The sequence below is a fragment of the Helianthus annuus genome, chromosome 8 (genome assembly GCF_002127325.2).
Source record: "Helianthus annuus cultivar XRQ/B chromosome 8, HanXRQr2.0-SUNRISE, whole genome shotgun sequence".
Taxonomy (NCBI): domain Eukaryota; kingdom Viridiplantae; phylum Streptophyta; class Magnoliopsida; order Asterales; family Asteraceae; genus Helianthus; species Helianthus annuus.
In genome coordinates this window covers 98,636,492-98,660,396 of record NC_035440.2, presented here as the reverse complement: position 1 = coordinate 98,660,396, position 23,905 = coordinate 98,636,492, and the positions used below count along the sequence as shown (strand labels likewise).

General features: G+C 41.3%; 1 long non-coding RNA gene across 1 annotated transcript; it reads left to right on the top strand.

Annotated features, from left to right (window-relative positions):
• Nucleotides 1–3,165: 3,165 nt before the first annotated feature.
• LOC110871367 lies at nt 3,166–5,464 on the top strand. The gene is made up of 2 exons (XR_002553681.2): nt 3,166–3,372; nt 5,331–5,464. It is a non-coding gene; the product is annotated as an uncharacterized LOC110871367 (long non-coding RNA).
• The last annotated feature ends 18,441 nt before the right edge of the window (nt 5,465–23,905 follow it).

Below are 23,905 nucleotides of genomic sequence, written 5' to 3'. Positions count from 1 at the left end.
TTCACGGGCTTCGGCCCTAGGTGAGGGTTTTCCCCGGTTCGGAAGGCGAGTGTATCCCGATGTGGTGAATTTAGCCAGTAGCCCATTTGGAGGATTCGTTGGCCGTTCAAAAAAAAAATTCCAAAACATACTTACAATAATTAAAGGTATTATAGTTATATAATAATTAGGGCTACAAACGAACCAAACGTTCGGCGAACAGTTTATAAAAGAACATGAACAGAGGTAACGTTCGCCTTAAACACTATTTATTATCGTCTAATGCTTGTTTTGCGAGAAATTAAGAGCCGTAAATTACCGATTGTCACAGCATTTTGATTGGCTCACGTATTTATATTTGAAAGTGATTTATTTACCACATGCCTCCATCACATTCTTTTTAGTTGAAAATTGGAATTTATGAGTTTTATTATTGTTGCACATAAATTATCAATATATTTTTGAAAGGGCATTTATATTATAATGCCAAATGATAAGCAAATGAATTGGATAATAATGATTGAAAGGGCATTATGAGATGTATGGTAATAATAAAATATGGTAATAATAAAACTAGTTAAATATTTAAATATGGTAATAAATTTTCCATCACAAATGCGTAGCAAGTTGCTACACATTTCCTACGCAATAAATTTTCCATCACAAATGCGTAGCAAGTTGCTACACATTTCCTACGCAATAATTAATAATAATGCTCATTAAACATTAAAATATAATCCAAGTATAATAAGAAATATTTCGTCATAAATGCGTAGCACGCATTTCTGACGCAACAATTAATATTTAAATGAATTTAACATATGAATCTAATTCTAACAAATAAATAATAGTTCCGTCAGAAATGCGTAGCAAGTTACTACGCATTTCCGACGCAATAGTTAATAATAATAATAATTAAACGTTTAAATATAATTCAAATACAAATATAATTCATCCGTCGTAAATGCGTAGCAAGTTGCTACGCATTTCCAACACAATACTTAGAATTAGCATTTTCGTCACTATTGTGTCGCAAATTGGCAAAAAAAATCAAGATCTTTTTTCCGTAGGAAATGCGTAGTAAATGTGTCAAAATTTGTGACGCATTTTTTTGCGTAGAAAATTTCCGTAGCAAAATGATCACTTTTCTAGTAGTGTAAGTATTTACTAAACAACCCTCGAACTTAAGGATGTGAAGGGATTATAACTTCATTCACTCATCACGAACATCCTTGAGTTGTTGTAGATCTTGCTCTCCAAGCAGTTTTATCTTCTCGAATCTCCTCGGTATCCAACACTTCACATGGATCTTCTTATACACCAACCTTGCTCCTCACGAACCTTGTTTCACACGAACCTTTTCTTGTGTAGTCGTCTCAACACGAACTCCACCCGGTCTTCATTAACATGCCCACCTAGATTTCACATGATTAAATCCATCTCGCATAGATTCTTAGATAGTCTGATTCACTCAGATTTCTCTTATGATTGTATCACACAACAATTTTTTTTTCTGACCTAGTCACATGTTGATCTGTCACATATCTTTATCACGGTTGTCTCTGATAACGGGTTCTTCATACTAATTGCTTCTTTCACGAATTCTTCACTTTTAGTTGATCCACTCACCGGATTATTTATTGTTCCTTTCACAGTTTATCTTTGCATCACACGGTTCTTTGTTCCTTCGACTCATTACAAAATCGACTACCTTATTTTTTTTTTCTCATGGGTCCATAATTTTCCCTGCACCCACTACATTAGTTTCTTGATTTAACAGCACTTGTTTTTGCACTCAGTACATCAAATTTTGCATTCATTGCATGTATTTCCCAACATTCACTGCTTCATTTTTTTTCTCTGCATTCACTTCACTTTTTTTCGGCACTTACTACAACAATTTATCTTCTTGTTTCCAGCATTCACTGCATCACTTTCTATCCTGCATCTTCCTTTTCTATTTCGCATATCACTTTGTTTCTAGTTGAAAAACCCTTGCAACAATTTTGCTTAGTAACATGATTCTGCATAAAATTGTTTAGCATCTCGCCTTTGATTCCTATTGCTTTCAGAAAGACAACCAAACAACGATCTCCGACTTTTGGATTCTTTAAATCACTTGATCTCAACATTATACTTCAAATCACTTGAAACATTCCTTCTTCACAGGATCCTTCTTCCGGATCGACTCGCTCGATTTTTCTTTCTCTGAATTTTCTGTTTCTTTATTCTTGTATTGATAAAATCTTGCTTCTTCATATTCGTAACGCCTTTTGGCCCTCACACCTTCACCCACGAATAGAACTAACCGCGTACACCCACCGAATTAAATTTTGATTATCCGTGGCACTCCAAACGAAACAATACAAAACAACCCTGTTCCGTGCTCCTGTACTCGGTTTGATACACTCACAAACCCAAATCTGATTGGTAACTTCGAATTCTTACAACCCTTACTTTCTTGTTTCTAAAATTTCCTGACCACCAATACGAACCACTGTAACCGTAGAATCCAATTCCTTTGAATTCAATAAACCTAATAATTCTTTAACCCGCGTATAACCACAAAGCGTAATAACTGAATTCCTGACTATCTAATTCACATTATAACCCCGAAATCAAAACCCTAGATTTCGAACAAAACCTGGTTCGACTCCTGAACCGAAAAATTGCGAACTCGGGAATGAATCATAAAATTGATGAAACCTGATCACGAATGACTTCCTTCGATTCGTTGCCTTGTGATTCCCAATGCCTAGAGCCTGATGCTCTAATACCAATTGTGTGACACTTCGGGTTTTTCTGGACGTTTCATTTTGTGTTGTAATTTTGTGAAGTTAATTATGTGGATATAATAAACAAAAATTTTATTATAACTGTTACTTAAACATATATGTACGTGTTTGAATGTGAGTGTTCTGGTATATATATATATACATACACACACATTAACTAAAATAAGGAAATGACCGTACACTCAAATTGATGTGTGACGGGTAAGTCCTAACCGACCGCACACCGTCTACCAGTCGCACACCCCTTCTTGCTTGACAGATGGACCGCACACACAAAATCTGGCCCAGGTCGCAAGCCCACTACCCACATCTAACCCTAAGGGAGCCCGCACACTTGAAAAGGGGCGCACACTTTATGTGTGCAGAATCCTTGGACTTGTATAAAACCCCACTTCAGCCGACATGAAGGAATGTTGGCAGCAATCCCTAAAACATTCATTCTCCCTCTCTCTAAAAACCCTAACAATACACCAAATGCTCTCCCTCTTCTGTGGATTCGACGGCAACATCATTATCCCTCGACGGCAGCCGGTGATTATCATCCGCGAGCTACATTTCTTCTTTCATCCTACACATCTTCTACTTTCGATCTTAACCGGTTAGTGTACTACTTCCATACGTGATGATATGTATGATTTGAATGATGAATGTTTTGATGAACTTGATGATTCATGTGTGGTATGAATAATTCGAAATGTAGAGCTTGTAGGGATGAATGACAGATGATTGGTGATTTTGATGTTCATGATAAGGATGTATAATTAGAATGCATAAGGTGTACTATGATGTTTGAAGAATTTACTGTGTTGATAAAACAGTGACTTCTAGATATTAGGGCATCCATTCTTAATGTGTAAAAAGATGAGTTTGTGTGCTTTTACTGGGTTAATGATTGGCCTCTGTTTAGATCTACCCTTGGAAATTATTAGACACGTGATGTTAGGGAATGAAAAGTTCGATTGAATGATTATTGACAAAAAAGAAAAATGAAACTGTTCTGAGAAATTGTTCAATAATTGTAATGATGATTGTCTGATGATGTTATAATAGGAATGACGTTTTAATCTGTGCCTTAGATCCATTTTTTTAAAGGCCAACAAAATCCTTTATTAATCACCATAGGAAAAAAAAGCAAGGCTGGATAACAGTTAGTTAACCAACCAAACATTACAGCAAACCAAAATACAATTTAAATCCCCAGAGTTGACAAATCAAAGTCCACCCAGCAATCCCACCTAAGATCCTGAATTTTGCACCTGCTGCGCATCCATAAAAATCCAAGAAGCCTGATTTCCTCTATAAGGTTTGCTACAGTCATTTTCCTTCGGTTAAATACCACGTCATTCCGACATTTCCAAAGGCCTTAGATCCATTTGATTTGATAAATCTGAATAATTCCTGTTATTTAAAACCATACCGCACACTCTTAGAATATACACCTTAACAAGCACGCAGTACCATCTAATATAGCACACCGCACATAAGGTGTGCCACGTGTACCGCATATTCTATAGAGAACCACTTGTGATGCGTCTGGTACACCCAGATCAAGCATACCCGTACACTCTTGACACCGCACACTTCTAGGTACAAGTGTTTGATGCACAAAGTACAAAAGCCTGTTGCATGACCGCACACCTTGGACAGGCCGCACACTAGAGTGTGGGCCGCACACTCTATGTGGGCTCTCTAATAGTGGGCCGCACACTCTGTTAACAGACTGATCTTTTATTGGGCCGCACACACACATACACTGACCATGTAATATGAGGACCGCACACTATAATAAGGCCGCAGACTCCTTTATTGGGCCATAAGACTTATTGGACCGCATACTGATATGTCATATCTCTATTGTTCATCGGTTGGGCTTGATTTATGAATCTGTAGGTGTAAGAATGTGTATGTATGTGAAACGTGATACTTGTGTGCTACTTGTTAGTTCTGTGTACAAATGCTTGAACTAGTTGCATAACAAAAACCTTACTAGTATTGGTAACCGTAATAGGACGTGGTTGACCAACTATTAAAACAAGTAAACTATCTGCCGAGCAAACCAAGGTGAGTTTACACACACTAAAAGCATGCGTCCCGGGGGGACAAACGGTTGAATTGCTATCCTAGGGAAGGATACTTTTTAAACTACTATTCCCAGGGGGAATACGATCGAATACTATTTATAAATCATGACAAGCAAACTAAACGAAACTCTATCATTAAGTCCCCACTTAATATACAAATTAATCGCCAGGGGCGAATGGGATATTAGTTGATAGCGCTATTAGGTTTGACAAACCTCACATCGTGACCGAGGGGATCGGGCGTGAACTATTATGCCTTACTACTTGGTCAATGATGATAGACATTGAATTGGGGCACAACAACTTGACAGTCACCAGTATTTGGTATCATGCAGTTTAGTAAGCTTACAGATGGGGTATCTCCCCATAACATGATTATAAATAAACGATTGAACAACTTACGTATTTGGAACTAAAACGGGATGACCCGTTAACTCGCCAACTTTATGTTGACACCCTACTGCATGCTTTGTAGGTACTCAGTAATGGATCAGGAGCTTGCAGCGAGGGGGTGTAGTGTTTGCTTTAACCCTAGTGGGTTCCTTCAATAATTATGGACTTGAAACTGATGTTTTTAGCTGTTAAATTTATGCTTCCATTGTTAACTTTTATTATTGCTTTTAGATTATGAATTGTGGACTTTAGTTACTAATCATATTGGCTGTGATAAAAAATGTTTTATTATTATATGGTTCAATATGATTGGTGGATTGATCCTGGTCAGTCACACGCCACACGATAGTACTCCGCATGTGGTAATTAAGGGTGTCACAGATTGTTGGCCCCAAATGATCTTTGATCTTTAGAACATGAATCGAACTTGAATATAAATGGAATGTTTTGCACATGTGATTCTGAATGATTACAATGAATGAACTGAAACCCTATTTATACTAATTGAAAGGTTGCGCCTCGAATGGACGTGTCTCTTCTTCAATCGATGTGTCTCTTGAAGAACCTGATGTTTGCCGCCATATTGGAACGACACGTCTCTTCTGGAGATGTCGTATCCTTTAGATTGTAGGTTATAAACTTCCATTTGATCACTTCTACTCCTTGCGCTTATTTACTAACTTAATTACAATACAAACTAACTAATAAGTGTTTACTAAACAACCCTCGGACATAAGGATGTGAAAGGGATTATAACTTCCAACGCTAAAACTTTCTTCGTTTCCAATCTACCTACCTGATAATTGTAATCATGAGAGATTGTGGAAGGCTTTCAATCATCTAGACAACCTTGAAGACGTTTTCGTCCCACGGAAACGTGATGAGATTGTCAAAGGCTCTCAATCATCTACCAGATAGTTGTAATCGTGAGAGATTGTGGAAGGCTTTAAATCATCTAGACAACCTTGAAGATGTTTTCATCCTATGGAAACGTGATGGGGCCGGGAACAAATTCGGATTCATCAAATTGTCGATTATCTAGGATGTGAACCGTTGGATCAAGAGACTGAAAGAGGTGACAATCGATGGTGCTGTGATCGGTGTTAACCTTGATATGTTTAATAGGCATGGTCCCAAGATAGAGGCGCTAAAATCAAGGGAGAGGGTTTGGGTTTTTTCCACGCTAAAGGTTGTGGAAACAGAGCAACCGGCTACTAAGGTGACTGGTGCAGACAAACCCAGCAACATTGATAGTCGATCCTACAAAATGTTGTAACCCCACATATTAGTGAGAATCCGGTTATTACAATTGAGTTACCTCTACTAAACACAGAGGCTAAGAAAAACTAAGAGTTCTAATCCCTTGTTGGGGAAGCGAAAGATATTGACATCCTAAATAATGTGAAACATCACCTTGCGAGTATGGTGGAGTCCGGACAAGAGATAAGATATTTGGGTGGTTTAAAAGTGCTAATTATGTTTATTCATACAGAGGAAGCTGATCATTTCTTGAGAGCCAGAGTCGAGGAATGGGCAAACTGGTTCTCAAGGCTCTACGTTTGGGAGGGGATCCCACCACTATTTGAACGAATGGCTTGGATAAAGGTGATCGGAGTCCTAGTTTCTCAATGGGACCAATATGTCCTCAATCGAATTCGCGAGATGTGCAGCCAACTTCTTTTGGTAAATTCTAAGGTGACATGCACCAAATGCAACATATAAATTATATCAAATAAGGTATAAAATCACCCCTTTTAGTACTAATATTGGAAAAAAGTGTGTTTCTTTGTATACTTTTGATTTTTAGGAGTAAAAGAGCTTAATTGTACAAAAGGAACAAATTAACGACAAAAACCAGTATTAATACAAAAGAAGGGAAGTTCATACATCATACCAACCCTCCGAGCTTCACCCAAAGACTAAAAAGAAAAATCAGAAGCTAAGCACAGGGTCGTGCCACCAAGTCTTGGGGTTGTGCCCTAATCAAGATTCCAGCAAGAAAAAGACAAACATAAGCAGACAAGAGACATGGGGTCGTGTCCCATAGACACGATACATGGTCAACTCCCAGATTTGCGAATCTTGGATAGTACATCAAGTAAAATGGCCGCGGGGTCGTGCAAGCATCCGGACAGACAGTTCATTAAATGAAGACAGAGAATAAGGAAGGCACGGGGCCGTGCCCACCAGGCACAGGGCAATGCAAAGCTTCTGTTTCCAGCTATAAATGGGGGTGCTTGGTTCAATTGCAATCCATCCCTTGGCAAACCACTTCTCTCACGCCTGCCACCACTTTACCACCACAATACCACATTCATCCATCTTCCATCTTTAGAGTGTGTAGTAGTCTAGGGATCCAAGATTGATCGTAAGAGTTTTTTTCTACCAAAGGCCATGATTGGCTATTCTTACATCACTTGGTGAAGACAATTCATTTATGTATTACTTTTGATTTCCAAGCTTTGGTTTACTTTTTCATTAGTTATGTATTAATGACTTTAATAACTAGTTTTTTATATTGAAAGTGAACTTTATTCTATCATCTCTTCATGTTTTGTTGATTCACTCATTCGTTTCTTTACGGTCTACACAAAGCGCGTTAACTGCCTAGAAGCGGGTTAGAAGGGTGGTATGGGTAAAGTTCTTGCCTCGTTCAGTGTATAGATCCTACGAGGACTTGATTCAAACTTATTAGGACTTCCTTTGAGGCAAATAGCATCAAATGGGGGAAGTAAGAACGACTTGAATACCTAATAAATAAACTACTATTAAAACTTTATACCGGCCTTGCGGGACAGTATCCTTGCTGACTCAGACCAATACTGTGACAACTCGTAATTTGAACCTACTTTCTGTAACGCTACGTGCTTACGTGAGCTACTTTAATTGAATGAATGCATGTTTACGTGATATGTGTTTCTATTGTATGTTACGAATTAAAGGCTTGTATGTATGTTACTCGAACTAAAACCGCACAACATGGATCAATCACACAAGGCCATTTGGGCCGTAATCCTTGTAACCGGAACCAAGGGGCAACCCAAGTGGGGTTCGGCCCATTCCCTCTTTCCCTCTTGTGCGCATATAAGCAAACACCCTTAGGGTTGTTTTCTCTTTTGGTTACAACAACACAACACACACAAACTCTAGTGCTCTTCTCTCTCTAAGCCGGTGGCCATCACTTTCTTTTCCCTCGAAGACCTTTTCCCGAATCGGATCACCTTCTATCAATCGGTTAGTGCTTGATTATTCGTAAATGATGATTTGATTGTATATGATTATGTGTTAGAATTCATGAGTAGAGATGTTTACATGATAATCGGATATCTTGCAAAATGTTGTTCGGATTCTTGTTAAGATGATGTTGAACCAAATGCTTGTTAAATCGGACATGTTTATGTTAAACGTATGTTGCCATGATTTGGGTTACATGTCATTGATTTAGAGCCGTATAGTTGTTAATCAAATGATCCGATTGCATATTATGTTGATATTGAATTACTGTTCTTGATGATGATGATATGAATGTTGAATGTTGAAATAATTGTGATTTGATTCGATTGTGAAACTGCCAAATCTGTTTGCAACTATTACGGGAATCATAAACTGCAATTAAGGAAATCAGTTACAACAGGGATTGCGAGTCGAGAACTCACTGTCTCGACTCGAGACCAACACACCGACACAAAACAGCACAAACCGCGACCACGGTTGCGGGTCCGGTTGCGACTCGAGGCCGTGTGATCTCGACTGGAACATAATGACTCGAGAACACCCTGTTGCGACTCGAGACTGTGAAACCAGGACAACCCGAGACCGCCCAGTCTCGACTCGAGAGCTTAGTCTCGACTCGAGACCATTTACACGTACACTTTGTCATTGGGCCTGCACACTGTTACGAGCCCATCTGATTGGGCCGCATATTTGGACTTTGTTTTTGTGAAGCTACTGTTGAGCTGTTATGCTTATACGTGAACATGATGATCAATGCTTGTACACAATTTGTTACGATACGTGTAGAACGTACATGCAATACTTGAATACAAACCTGACTTGTATGATAAACATGCTAGGACGTGGTTGATCACTTTGTAGCTTAATTGAACTATTGTGTATCATAACGAACAATCCCAGGTGAGTTCAATGCATTTCTCAAGCATGCGTCCCGGTGGTTTGGGACAACTGGTAAACATTTGGAAGGGAAACTTTGGGTAAACAACTTAATCGGTTTTGGTTATTGAACATGGGATCTATCATCGAATTGCCTGGAGGGCAATGGGGTAATTAGTTGATAGCGCTATTAGGTGGGAAACCTCACACCGGGCCGTAAGGACGGGGGTGAACTAATTATCTGGGTTTCACTATGGTTGTTTAGAGGCACACTCCTCGGTTACGTAAGGGCGTTTTCCCTAGGGTAACTAGCGTGAACAACATAGTGGGTTGCTAAGAGGCACACTCCTCGGTTACGTAAGGGCGTACTCCCTAGGGTAACTAGCATGAGCAACATCGTAACGCAACATTGAATCGCATTAACATATATCTGGTAACACAACACGTTAACAAAACCTTGAACTCACCAGCGTAGTCTGACGCACTTGTTTGCATGCTTGTAGGTCATTAATACTTGGAACCTGGACTTGCTATCTGGGAGTGCTGGGGTGGTCATGGATCGAGGCTCTTGGATTAACTTACATTTGATACATTGGTTTTAAGTATTATTATGAAACATTTGCTAAACGATTAGTTACATGCTTCCGCTACACAACATCTTGAGAATTGATATCACGTTTAAACATTTTCTATTGGGAATTAATGGCATGTTTTATTAAGTATTTACTATTAGTTCAATGTGATTGGTGGCTCGAACTCTGATGCGCAACACGCCTCGCGGGGTTTCCGCAGGTGGAATTTTGGGGGTGTTACAGTTGGTATCAGAGCCACTGGTTATAGTGAACTAGGTTTTAAAACGTTTTGTAAAACCAGACTATAACCGAACACCTTTGAAAATCGATCATGACACTCAGCTCTAGATTGCAAGGTTCGTCTCTCTCACTTTATATATTACTTGCTTAGCAGTCACACACTCACAACATATATGAACTGAAACATTTAACACCATAGAGACTTGATAGTGTGACACTACTCTTCGACTCATGCGAACCATAGACCTGTGATACCATCTGTTGTGTTGTTTGAACGGGGGAAGCTTCGAGCGCAAGCTAAGAGGCACTGAGATAAGCATGCAAATCGCCTTATTATTATGGGTGCACACTTAATAATAACGCGGGGTGCATGCAAGTCCCAGTGAGGCTTATCGAGCGTAAGGAGGGTTCTGCCTTACTATGTGTGAACTTGGTAGTACGCAAATATCAATATGCTACTTGACTTCCATCTCGTTTCGATTTCTAAATCGGTTTATTCCCAACTATAGAATCATGAGTGGACGAGGACACGGACGTGGCAACATCAACATGACTCAGGCTGAGTTGACTGACCTAATCAATACCCGTGTGGCTGAGGCTTTAGCAGCCTATCAAGCTGGTCAGCAAGCGCAACCCCAACCCAACCAACCTGCTTGTACATTCAAAATGTTCATGGACTGTAAGCCACAGACCTTCACCGGAACTGAAGGGGCTGTGGGACTTCTGAGATGGTTCAAGAAAGCAGAGTCCGTGTTTGCTATCTGTAACTGTCCCGCTGGGGACAGGGTGAAATATGCTGCGGGTACCTTGGCAGATGGTGCCCTAACGTGGTGGAACGCCCAGGTACAGTTGTTGGGCATCGAGGCAGCGAATGCCACAACCTGGGAAGACTTTAAAGAACTGATCAGGGAGGAGTACTGTCCTCGGGATGAAGTCCAGAAGTTGGAAAACGAGTACTACGACTTGAAGATGGTTGGATCTGAAGTCGAAGCGTATGTGAAGCGATCGTATGAACTGGCCGACATGTGCCCAAACTTGTCCCGGCCTATGTCTCGGAGGATTGAGTTATTCATCAAAGGGCTGCCTCCGCGCGTGAAGAGTTTGGTCACTGCAGCCCATCTCAATGATTTAACACAGATTGTTCGACTGACTCATAAGATTGTGGACCAAGATGTAGAGAGCAATTCGTTACCCCCGCGCATTTCAGCCACTGCTACTGCGGCACCCACTGCTACTACATCTGCTAATGATAACAAACGGAAGTGGAGCGACTACGACAAAACACCCAGTGCTGGTCAGACTCAGAAAAGGCCAGACAACAACAACAACCGCAGCATCAGCCAGTCGTCTTCTGTCAATCAAGGCCAGGGAAGTGGCCAAAGCCAGGGTTCGTATGCGGGGAGAAAGCCACGGTGTAACAAGTGTGGCTATCGTCATTTTGGGCCATGTGGTCGGACGTGTAACAAGTGTGGTAAGCCGGGCCATGAGGCCAGGGATTGTAGGACCTCACAACCCAAATACCAGCAGCAACAGAACCAGCAAAACCAGAGACAACAGGGGCCACCACCCCAGCTGAACCAGGGTTTCAGGAAGGGGTGCTATCAGTGTGGTGACGAGGGCCACTTTAAGCGGGATTGCCCTCAGCTAAACCAGAACGCTAACGACAACAACCGCCCAAATACTAACAATGCTGGGAACAACAACAACAACAACGGCAACAATGGGGGGAATGGTGCTCGCGGCAGAGTGTTCCAGCTTGGGGCAGGGGATGCCAGGAATGACGGCAACGTTGTAACTGGTACGTTTCCTGTTAACAATCGTATTGCTTCTGTATTATTTGATTCGGGTGCCGATTGGAGTAATGTGTCCCTAGAGTTTAGTCAACGATTAGGGATAACCCCAACACCTTTAGAAGTTAAACAAGTAGTAGAACTAGCAGATGGTAAAACGATAGAAGCCTCGAATGTCCTTTTTGGATGCAAACTAGATCTCGTGGGTCAGGTGTTTGACATTGACCTCCTCCCCGTTACACTCGGTAGTTTTGACATAGTAGTAGGGATGGATTGGTTGTCTAAGCACCAAGCAGAAATTTTGTGTAAGGAGAAAGTTGTGCGTATTCCTCTCCCTGATGGGGAGTCACTGTCAGTTCAAGGGCATCGTAGTGGGATGATGGTTGGGATTATCACGGCCATGCGTGCACAGCAGTATCTACAAAAGGGGTATCCTGCACTGTTAGCGTTAGTTACCAACGCTCAGTCTGAAGAGAGTAAGATCGAGGATCTACCAGTGGTGCGAGAATTCGCTGATGTGTTCCCAGAGGAGCTACCAGGGTTACCTCCCCACCGTCAAGTAGAATTTCAGATTGATCTTGCGCCGGGAGCGGCTCCAATTGCTCGAGCTCCTTACCGGCTAGCACCTGGAGAGTTACAGGAGTTGTCCAATCGACTACAGGAGTTGTTGAATAGGGGTTTCATTCGACCCAGTTCGTCGCCTTGGGGAGCCCCAGTTCTGTTCGTAAAGAAGAAAGATGGGTCATTCCGTATGTGTATCGACTATCGAGAGCTCAACAAGGTGACCATTAAGAACCGCTATCCGTTACCATGCATCGACGACTTGTTTGACCAGCTGCAAGGGTCAAGTTTCTATTCTAAGATCGACTTAAGGTCGGGGTATCACCAGGTAAGGGTTAGGGAAGAGGATGTTCCCAAGACGGCTTTTCGAACGCGCTATGGACACTACGAGTTTTTGGTTATGCCGTTTGGATTGACTAATGAACCAGCGGTTTTCATGGATCTCATGAACCGCGTATGTAAGCCATATCTTGACGAGTTTGTTATAGTGTTTATTGACGACATCTTAGTCTACTCCAAGAACAAAGAAGATCACGAGCGTCACCTACGTCTCATCTTGGAACTTTTGAGAAGGGAACAGTTGTATGCGAAATTTTCTAAGTGCGACTTTTGGATTCGAGAAGTGCACTTCCTTGGGCACGTTGTTAACGAGAAAGGGATACATGTGGATCCTGCGAAGGTGGATGCAGTTAAGAATTGGGCGGCACCAAAGACTCCGTCTGAGGTGCGACAATTTCTTGGTCTCGCAGGGTATTATCAAAGGTTCATTAAAGATTTCTCGAAAATCGCGCAACCTCTCACCTCGCTGACACAGAAGAACACGACGTACTCTTGGGGAACGAAGCAGGAAGAGGCTTTCCAAGTTCTGAAACAGAGACTTTGCAGTGCACCAATCTTGTCTTTACCAGAGGGCACCGAAGATTTTGTGGTATATTGTGACGCGTCAATTCAGGGTCTCGGTTGCGTGTTGATGCAACGCGAGAAGGTAATAGCTTATGCTTCTCGTCAGTTGAAGGTTCACGAGAAAAACTATACGACTCACGATTTGGAATTAGGAGCGGTGGTGTTTGCGTTGAAGATCTGGAGGCACTATCTGTACGGTACCAAATGCACCATCTACACCGACCATAGGAGTCTTCAGCACATCTTCGACCAGAAAGAATTGAATATGCGACAACGACGATGGGTGGAACTATTGAACGATTATGAATGTGCCATCAAGTATCATCCGGGCAAGGCGAACGTTGTAGCCGACGCCCTCAGCAGAAAGGATAATGCACCTAGGCGTGTGCGAGCATTGCAACTCACGATCCAGTCCAACCTTCCTTCCCAGATACGAGACGCTCAGTTAGAAGCGTTGAAACCAGAGAACGTTCGAGCTGAAGCTTTACGTGGCTCGAGGCAACGACTAGAACGAAAGGGAGACGGTGCTTACTACGTAGCTGTACGCATTTGGGTCCCATTCTTTGGCAACTTACGAGAACTTGTAATGGAAGAGGCACATAAATCACGCTACTCTGTACATCCTGGATCAGATAAGATGTACCACGACTTGAAAACTACCTACTGGTGGCCCAGCATGAAGGCTCATATAGCAACCTACGTCAGCAAATGTTTGACTTGTGCTAAAGTCAAAGCAGAACATTAAAAGCCCTCAGGCCTACTGCAGCAACCAGAGATACCCACATGGAAGTGGGAACAGATCGCCATGGACTTCGTGACAGGACTACCAAGAACTCAGGCTGGGAATGACACCATTTGGGTGATTATTGATCGCCTCACGAAATCAGCACACTTCCTAGCAATCAAGGAAACAGACAAATTCTCTCAGCTGGCAGCGGTGTATCTTAAGGAGGTGGTTTCTAGGTATGGGGTGCCAACTTCTATCATTTTGGACCGAGATCCGCGTTTCACTTCAGAGTTATGGCAGTCAATGCATAAAATCGTTTGGTTCCCAACTCGACATGAGTACCGCTTATCACTCGCAGACGGATGGTCAAAGCGAGCGCACCATCCAGACACTTGAAGACATGTTGCGGGCGTGTGTGATTGATTTTGGGAAAGGGTGGGAGAAACATTTGCCATTGATAGAGTTCTCCTACAACAACAGCTACCATACAAGTATTAAGGCAGCTCCAAAGGAAGCATTGTACGGACGGAAATGTCGTTCACCTCTCTGCTGGCTTGAGGTGGGTGATAGTCAGATCACAGGCCCTGAGTTTGTGCTTGAGGCATCAGAAAGCATTATGCAGATCCGAAACCGTATGGCCGCAGCTCGCGACCGCCAGAAAAGCTACGCTGACAAGCGTAGTAAACCGCTGGAATTTGAAGTTAATGACCGCGTTATGTTAAAGGTTTCACCCTGGAAGGGTGTGGTGCGTTTTGGGAAACGCGGCAAACTAAACCCTCGTTATGTAGGACCATTCAAAATTGTAGAACGGATTGGAAAGGTGGCCTACAGGTTGGAATTACCGGCTGAGTTGGGTAATGTCCATGATGTATTTCACGTATCGCAGCTAAAGAAGTGTTTGGTTGATGAAACACTAGTTGTACCATTTCAAGAGCTGAAGATAGATGACAAATTGCAGTTTGTCGAAGAACCAATTGAGATTGTGGATCGGGAAGTTAAAGTTCGTAAACACAGCCATATACCGATTGTGAGAGTTCGTTGGAACTCAAGACGCGGTCCAGAGTTCACGTGGGAATGCGAGGACCAGATGAAACATAAGTATCCACATTTGTTCCCCAAAGACCAGGAAAAACCTAGCAAACTTAATGTTGATGCAACTAGTGAATTTCGGGACGAAATTCCCATTCAAGTTGGGGAGGATGTGACACCCCAGGAAAACCAGCAAACGACATAACTTACCTAGCTTTAACTTATCTAGCTGCTTTAACTTATCTAGCTTTCTCAGTGAGTGCGTACCAAATTTCGGGACGAAATTTCTTTTTAGTTGGGGATACTGTGACAACTCGTAATTTGAACCTACTTTCTGTAACGCTACGTGCTTACGTGAGCTACTTTAATTGAATAAATGCATGTTTACGTGATATGTGTTTCTATTGTATGTTACGAATTAAAGGCTTGTATGTATGTTACTCGAACTAAAACCGCACAACATGGATCAATCACACAAGGCCATTCGGGCCGTAATCCTTGTAACCGGAACCAAGGGGCAACCCAAGTGGGGTTCGGCCCTTTCCCTCTTGTGCGCATATAAGCAAACACCCTTAGGGTTGTTTTCTCTTTTGGTTACAACAACACAACACACACAAACTCTAGTGCTCTTCTCTCTCTAAGCCGGTGGCCATCACTTTCTTTTCCCTCGAAGACCTTTTCCCGAATCGGATCACCTTCTATCAATCAGTTAGTGCTTGATTATTCGTAAATGATGATTTGATTGTATATGATTATGTGTTAGAATTCATGAGTAGGGATGTTTACATGATAATCGGATATCTTGCAAAATGTTGTTCGGATTCTTGTTAAGATGATGTTGAACCGAATGCTTGTTAAATCGGACATGTTTATGTTAAACGTATGTTGCCATGATTCGGGTTACATGTCATTGATTTAGAGCCGTATAGTTGTTAATCAAATGATCCGGTTGCATATTATGTTGATATTGAATTACTGTTCTTGATGATGATGATATGAATGTTGAATGTTGAAATAATTGTGATTTGATTCGATTGTGAAACTGCCAAATCTGTTTGCAACTATTACAGGAATCATAAACTGCAATTAAGGAAATCAGTTACAACAGGGATTGCGAGTCGAGAACTCACTGTCTCGACTCGAGACCAACACACCGACACAAAACAGCACAAACCGAGACCATGGTTGCGGGTCCGGTTGCGACTCGAGGCCGTGTGATCTCGACTGGAACATAATGACTCGAGAACACCCTGTTGCGACTCGAGACTGTGAAACCAGGACAACCCGAGACCGCCCAGTCTCGACTCGAGAGCTTAGTCTCGACTCGAGACCATTTACACGTACACTTTGTCATTGGGCCTGCACACTGTTACGAGCCCATCTGATTGGGCCGCATATTTGGACTTTGTTTTTGTGAAGCTACTATTGAGCTGTTATGCTTATACGTGAACATGATGATCAATGCTTGTACACAACTTGTTACGATACGTGTAGAACATACATGCAATACTTAAATACAAACTTGACTTGTATGATAAACATGCTAGGACGTGGTTGATCACTTTGTAGCTTAATTGAACTATTGTGTATCATATCGAGCAATCCCAGGTGAGTTCAATGCATTTCTCAAGCATGCGTCCCGGTGGTTTGGGACAACTGGTAAACATTTGGAAGGGAAACTTTGGGTAAACAACTTAATCGGTTTTGGTTATTGAACATGGGATCTATCATCGAATTGCCTGGAGGGCAATGGGGTAATTAGTTGATAGCGCTATTAGGTGGGAAACCTCACACCGGGCCGTAAGGACGGGGGTGAACTAATTATCTGGGTTTCACTATGGTTGTTAAGAGGCACACTCCTCGGTTACGTAAGGGCGTTTTCCCTAGGGTAACTAGCGTGAACAACATAGTGGGTTGCTAAGAGGCACACTCCTCGGTTACGTAAGGGCGTACTCCCTAGGGTAACTAGCATGAGCAACATCGTAACGCAACATTGAATCGCATTAACATATATCTGGTAACACAACACGTTAACAAAACCTTGAACTCACCAGCGTAGTCTGACGCACTTGTTTGCATGCTTGTAGGTCATTAATACTTGGAACCTGGACTTGCTATCTGGGAGTGCTGGGGTGGTCATGGATCGAGGCTCTTGGATTAACTTACATTTGATACATTGGTTTTAAGTATTATTATGATACATTTGCTAAACGATTAGTTACATGCTTCCGCTACACAACATCTTGAGAATTGATATCACGTTTAAACATTTTCTATTGGGAATTAATGGCATGTTTTATTAAGTATTTACTATTAGTTCAATGTGATTGGTGGCTCGAACTCTGATGCGTAACACGCCTCGCGGGGTTTCCGCAGGTGGAATTTTGGGGGTGTTACAAATACGGCCGAGGGTAGCGTTGCCTCCAAAAGAGGGACATGCCAAATTTTGCATTAATAACTTACTTAATTATCTTTCAATACTCCGGCCTTGCGGGACTGTATCCCTGCTGACTCAGACCAATATGGCTGAGGGTAGCGTTGCCTCCAAAAAAGGACATGCCACTATAACTAAGATAATCAAAGGATACATAAAAGATGAGTCGGAACCAAGTCATTCTATCTTGTCTATTTGTTTCTTTTATTTATTTAGATTCTTTCTTTATTTTATTTACTAAAAAGATTTTTCTCAAAATTTGGTTAGATTAGACGTTGACGATATTCCGGTATTTAAAGCTCTTGTGTCGTTGGACGACCTTGGTATCTTACCATCACTATACTACACCAACGATGGGTGCACTTTGTGACAACCCGAACTTTCAAGGTCAACATAACTTAGTATCATTCCTTTTCACATTTCTTTATACGTAATTGGTTATGATTGAATGTCACGAGTTGTGTTATATTTTGTGTTTAGCTGGTTAGGACGGTCACACTTGTTAATCGGGCCGCACATTCTCCGCATGACCGCACACTCGCATACTCCCTCACTTGAGTGCTCTTTTAATCTCAGCCCATACACCCAAAGCCCAAACCGAGCCCGATCCCCAAACCCCATTAGTGGTGCTATGCAAATGATTGGCAGTTATCATTTAATTGTAAAACTTCACAAGGCAAGAAACCCTACTCCCTCCTCCTTCGAAGTCGACAGCAGTCTCTATCAGTCGAAGCCCTCCTTCTTTTGTGAAGCATCTTATCCGCCGTTCTAACACATCTCCACAACCCCTCGGTGAGTACAAACACACTTGTTTTAATTCTTGATTAAATGATCTCGATTATGTGTGGGCTTGTTAATCGGATTGCATGAATAATCATGGTTTTAATTATAGCCTAGGGTTATTGCTAGATAATTCTGTTGTCACTAAAAAGCATGATGATTGTAAATAATGATTGTGATCTAAGGTTGCACTATGATTTCATAAATTCTAATGGGGTTTAATTGATTGTGGGATAGGCATGTGGTTAATTTATTGTGGATGGTAATGATTAGCCGTTGGAATAATCATGTTGGTCGGTTTGCTGTGAACGAGGACCATGATTATAAAACTGATAAAGGAATGGTGATTCACTGGAGTTATGTTGTAGGAATAGGGTTCATAATCTACGAATTTTGTAACTGTTTTGATCATAATCTTGTGAGTGATTGTTACATTAGCGTTAAAGGTGGATTAATTGCTGAATGATTGTTGTTAATCATGACGAACTGTGAGGAGGTTGAAGAAGGATCCCCGACGAAAAACTCACCTCGACGAATAACTTGATCTTTCGTCGACGGGGTAATGGCAATTAACTTGATCTTTCGTCGATGGGGTAATGACGAAAGACTTGATCTTTCGTCGATGGGGATCACGACGAAACCTGGGTTTTTCGCCGGCTGGGTAAACAAACGGAACGTGACGAACCTTTATCAGATCGACGAACCTTGTTAGTGTTGACGAACCTTTGATCTCTACGAACCCTTATATCATCAACGAACCCTTTAAAGCAACTGCATGTGAATTCATTAATTGATATCATGGTTAAGAGAGCTCTGTCAGCCCATTCACGTGAAACAAACACAAGCCCATGTGACAACTTAATGATCGGCCCAATCATATATCTTTAGCGGTCAAATTATACTTGTGTTTGTGAGAAGAGTTTATCAAGGTTGCATGTAAAGATCTACTATACACATTAATCCTTGTCGGCCATTGATTACATATTCCTTGTGCATTTAATTGTGAAGTTAATTTTGTTATCGAATTATTATTATCTGCCTGTTAATAATGTTAATTATGATTGAGGAAACATGACTTGCTTATGATGAATAGCTCATTTAACTGTTAAGTACTATCATGAAACATGTATGTGACTAGTGAACTTATCTGTTATGTGTGTTATGAATGATCGTTATTTGTTATGCGATAATCCTTGCTACGATTACACACTATGAACATACATGAACAACGTGAACGTAAACTGATTCCGTGAACATGAACATGAACATCATAGGCATTGACTGATTATGTGTGAACAAGTAACTAATCCTACTGAGCAAACCAAGGTGAGTTCACTTCTCTCAAAACAAGCATGCGTCCGGTGGGGACAATCAAACTGACAAAACTTGTAAATGGATTTTCATAAACCCATATCCTTGTAGGGGATATGAGGCGGTTTTCAAATACCACATCCTTGTAGGTGATGTGAGGTGGATTTCCCATACGCATATCCTTGCAGGGGATATGCAACGGTTTTCAGTAAATGTTGATGTTGGATAATGCACTCACTTCTATCACTTAAGTCCCATCATACTACCGGGTTAGTTGCTTGTAGGGCAACAGGGTTATTAGTTGATAGCGCTATTAGGTTCGGCACCCTCACGACGTACCTGGATAGGACGGGCGTGAACTAATAACTTTAAATCATGATCAATGTTTAATAGAGCATTGGAGAAGGGCAAAAAGGGCCGTCTGCGGTATCGAGTTATTATCAACATAACACAGCATAACATAACATGAACCAGTAATCGGTAACGAATGGTTTAACAAAACATTGAACTCACCAGCGTTGTCTGATACACGTTTTTCTGCATGCTTGTAGGCCTTTAGGTACATGTTGTTGGAACTTGCTGTCTGGGATGCTAGAGTGGTCATGGGTCAAGTTGCAAGGAAAAACAAGACAAGTCTGATGGTTTTTATACACCTGCTTTATGAAACTCATAACAAAATGTAATATGCTTCTGCTGTATAATAGATCTTGTATTGTAACACTTATTTTAATCAATGAAAGTTTTTTTTGAAATATCTTTATAAGTTCAATGTGATTGGTGGCTAGATCCTGGTAAGTCACACGCCTCGCGGGGGTTTCCGCATGTGGTATTTTGGGGGTGTGACACACTTGCCCTAGCATGTTGTAGAGAGTGATAGTATTATATCATGTTTTATAAATTCAAATCTTGATAAACGAGTAAAAAGTACTTAAAAATGTATTAAAAAATCATACACACTCGCATCACGTTAAGTTTTTAGTGTCGTTGTCGAGGACCTCCTTAGAGGCCTTAGAAACCAAACAATTTTAACATGCCACACACTTGCAACACGGGGCCGTGCCTTAGAGGCCTTAGAAGCCAAATAGTTTTAACTTAAAATAAAGGTTCTTGGGATAAAATATCAGAACTGTTGGAGTAACGCGTAGCCGTGTGACTTGTCTGTAACTTCAAACTTTAACGGTTTGTAATGTTTAACTAGCATGTTGAGCCAGCAAAGTGGTACGTCTTCAACAAGCTCACGAAATAACCAAAGAGGAATAAGGCTCTCGCTTGAGGCCACCCTACTCCGCTATGTTTACGCCTTACGAGAGTCCATTGAAGAGATGACAACGTTGGAGGAGGTCTTAATAGACCGGGTGAACTTCCTCACTCTAACCCTGGAGGATAGATTTAGGGAAATCAACCTTCTTTATCAAAGGTGGAACATCTTGGTGGTGCCTCCCATAGATGCAATCCTCCGATAAGACGATTGGTGTAACGCCCAGCGTTTCGATACTTTTATTATTCTAGGCAAGTGTTGTCGTACTTCCTGTTCTAATTAAGCTTGACCCTCGAGACAGTCGATCATAATGGAAATGAAACTATTTGAAACTTAATTGTGCAAAACTATGTGAAACTTTCACTCTATGTGATGCTTATTTCATGTGCAAAAGATATGTCTAAATCGAATCTTGACTCTTGTGATGCTTGACTCTTGTGATACTTTATATATATGAACGATGTGAATCTTGACCCTTGTATATTCTAGAAGTTTGACACTTGTTATGTTTTGATACTTACTGAACGAAAACCTAGCTTAAACGCAAACCTAAAACACGGAAACTCCTTGTGCACATGCAACGATTACTCACTATAATACACAACGAAACACTTTACCTAGCTCGCAAAATGAACCAAAGTCGGGAAACTAGCAAATGGGAATCGGTTGTCCGAATGGACATCCTATCGGATGGCCATCCGCTCGGATGGCCATCCGCTCAGATGAACATCCGACCAGATGAAAGCCATCCGATCGCTTGCACACTTCCACTGACTTAACCCCATCCGATCGATGCCATTCGATTGGGGTTGTAACTGTCACTTATAAATAGAGCACTTGCCCTCAATTTTCACCTTTCATTCGATTCACTTGCTCTCAAGCTCCCAGACCCTTTCAATCACGATTCAAGGCCTTTTCATAAGTATTTCACCTCAAATCTTGTACAACTTTCATCTTTAATCACTTCTACACCACATTCTTCATCATAATCACATGAACACTTCAACTTTTTCCCAAAAACCAACTGATTTGGACCTCTTGAAGGTGGTTTCCACTCGGTTGCTTATTCAAACTATGGTGGAGCACCGTTTAACCAAGATTGGTGCTAGAACTAGTGGATTTTCACAACTTTTATACAAAATCTAAAGGAATCTCACACTTTTACACCAAATCTGACGGAATTTCACATGTTTCCGGCCCAGATCTAATAATCTTCACGTTTTACAACTGATTTCCGAACTTTTCTTCAATCCTTATAAAAAAGATTGGTGAAATCAGACTCAAACAGACTCTCGACTCATTCCTTAGTCGAAAGTCGGCTTGAAAACCGAATTTCCACCGGAGACCGGGCCGATTGACGGGTCCAAACATGAAATTCCATCTGAAACAGCTTATCGGTTCGAAGGGGGTAATACCCATCCAAACGAACGGGCTGGGTATGGTAGGTTTTCATTGTTTGACACATCGTCACACCTCTCCGTTAACTCAAAACTTAGAAATTTTACGAAAACTTCACACACTTACCATCTGTTTAAATGGCCATCCGATCGGATGACCATCCGTCCAGATGATCTGCTTATGATAACACTTGTTTGTCTTTAGAGGATACTATGATCAAACACTTAAACAAGTTCACAAACAGCTACGCATTGTTCGAATGGCCATCTGTTCGAATGGTCATCTGCTCGGATGACCATCTGATCGGACGGAGCCCATCAGTTCGAATGGTCATCTGTCCGGATGACCATCCGCTCAGGTAATCTGTCAGAAACTTTAACTCGATTTTCGCACCACTTGAAACTCTGTTCCCGACCAGGTCAGCACTTAGAGGACTGATGCTTTGTTCCCCGCACGCAGGCTGATCCAGTGCTCCCTTCGATCCAATCCTACTGTGTTTAGGATTCTAAGCACCCACTGTGAGTATACTCGATCCCTTTTTGTTTTAAACACTTTTGGGATGCAACATGTATCTATATCAAGACACTTGACACTTGAAACTTATTTGAAATATACTCTATTCACGTTAAACATGAAAACATGATACTTGTGATACTTGAGACTTTTATGCTATGTGAACGTTTGATTCTTATGTGTAGCTCGCCTTAACAATTATAGCGCTATAGGGGTAACGCACTTCTCCTTGAGTCTTGGGGAGTATTGTTAAGTTTTGATTCTTTTACCTCCTCTTCGATGCGTCGAAGTAGGAAAGGCACGTTAACGCGTTGGAGACTTGGGTTATCATATGAACCACGTTAACTAGCATGTTGAAACTTGTGATATGTTGTTCATGTTGGATATGAGTTTTATATGTTAAACTATTATACTATATATTCAAACTTGTATACTCGCCAACATTTTTGTTGATTGTATTTTAATACATGTTGGAGGTTGATAGGCAAGGGAAACAAGAAATGAAGCTAGGATGACCTTAGAAACTCATCTTAAAAAGACTATATTTTGAACTTGTCGAATGTTGACTCTTGATGATACTTTGATACTATTTGATGATGTTTGGGATTGTATGACAATTTAAGTTTGTTTATGAAATTTTGATTAATCTATATCGAAACAAGTAGTGTTATGGATTCTCTCAAGCAATCTGATTCGCTTAGTGTCGTGCCCCGATGTTTCCGCCATCAGTTGGGGTATGATAATTGGAACCTCGCTCACGAGGTCATTATTCCAACCGGATTGGAGGAGATGCCCCCGGAACCTCCCATTAATGCCTTTTTCAAGGTTTCGGTAAACCCCGCTCCTCTCCCACAAGAGGAGGTTGATGATGAGCCCTTCATATTCCTACCAAGAGAGATTGAGGATATGCTCAACGACCTTTGAAAAAGCATGTCCGGAAAATAGCTCAAAGCCCTCATTATCTGAGAATTAGTTTCGGTTTTTGTTAATGTTTCATTAATTTATCTATGGGAGAGCTATTTGGGTTAAAA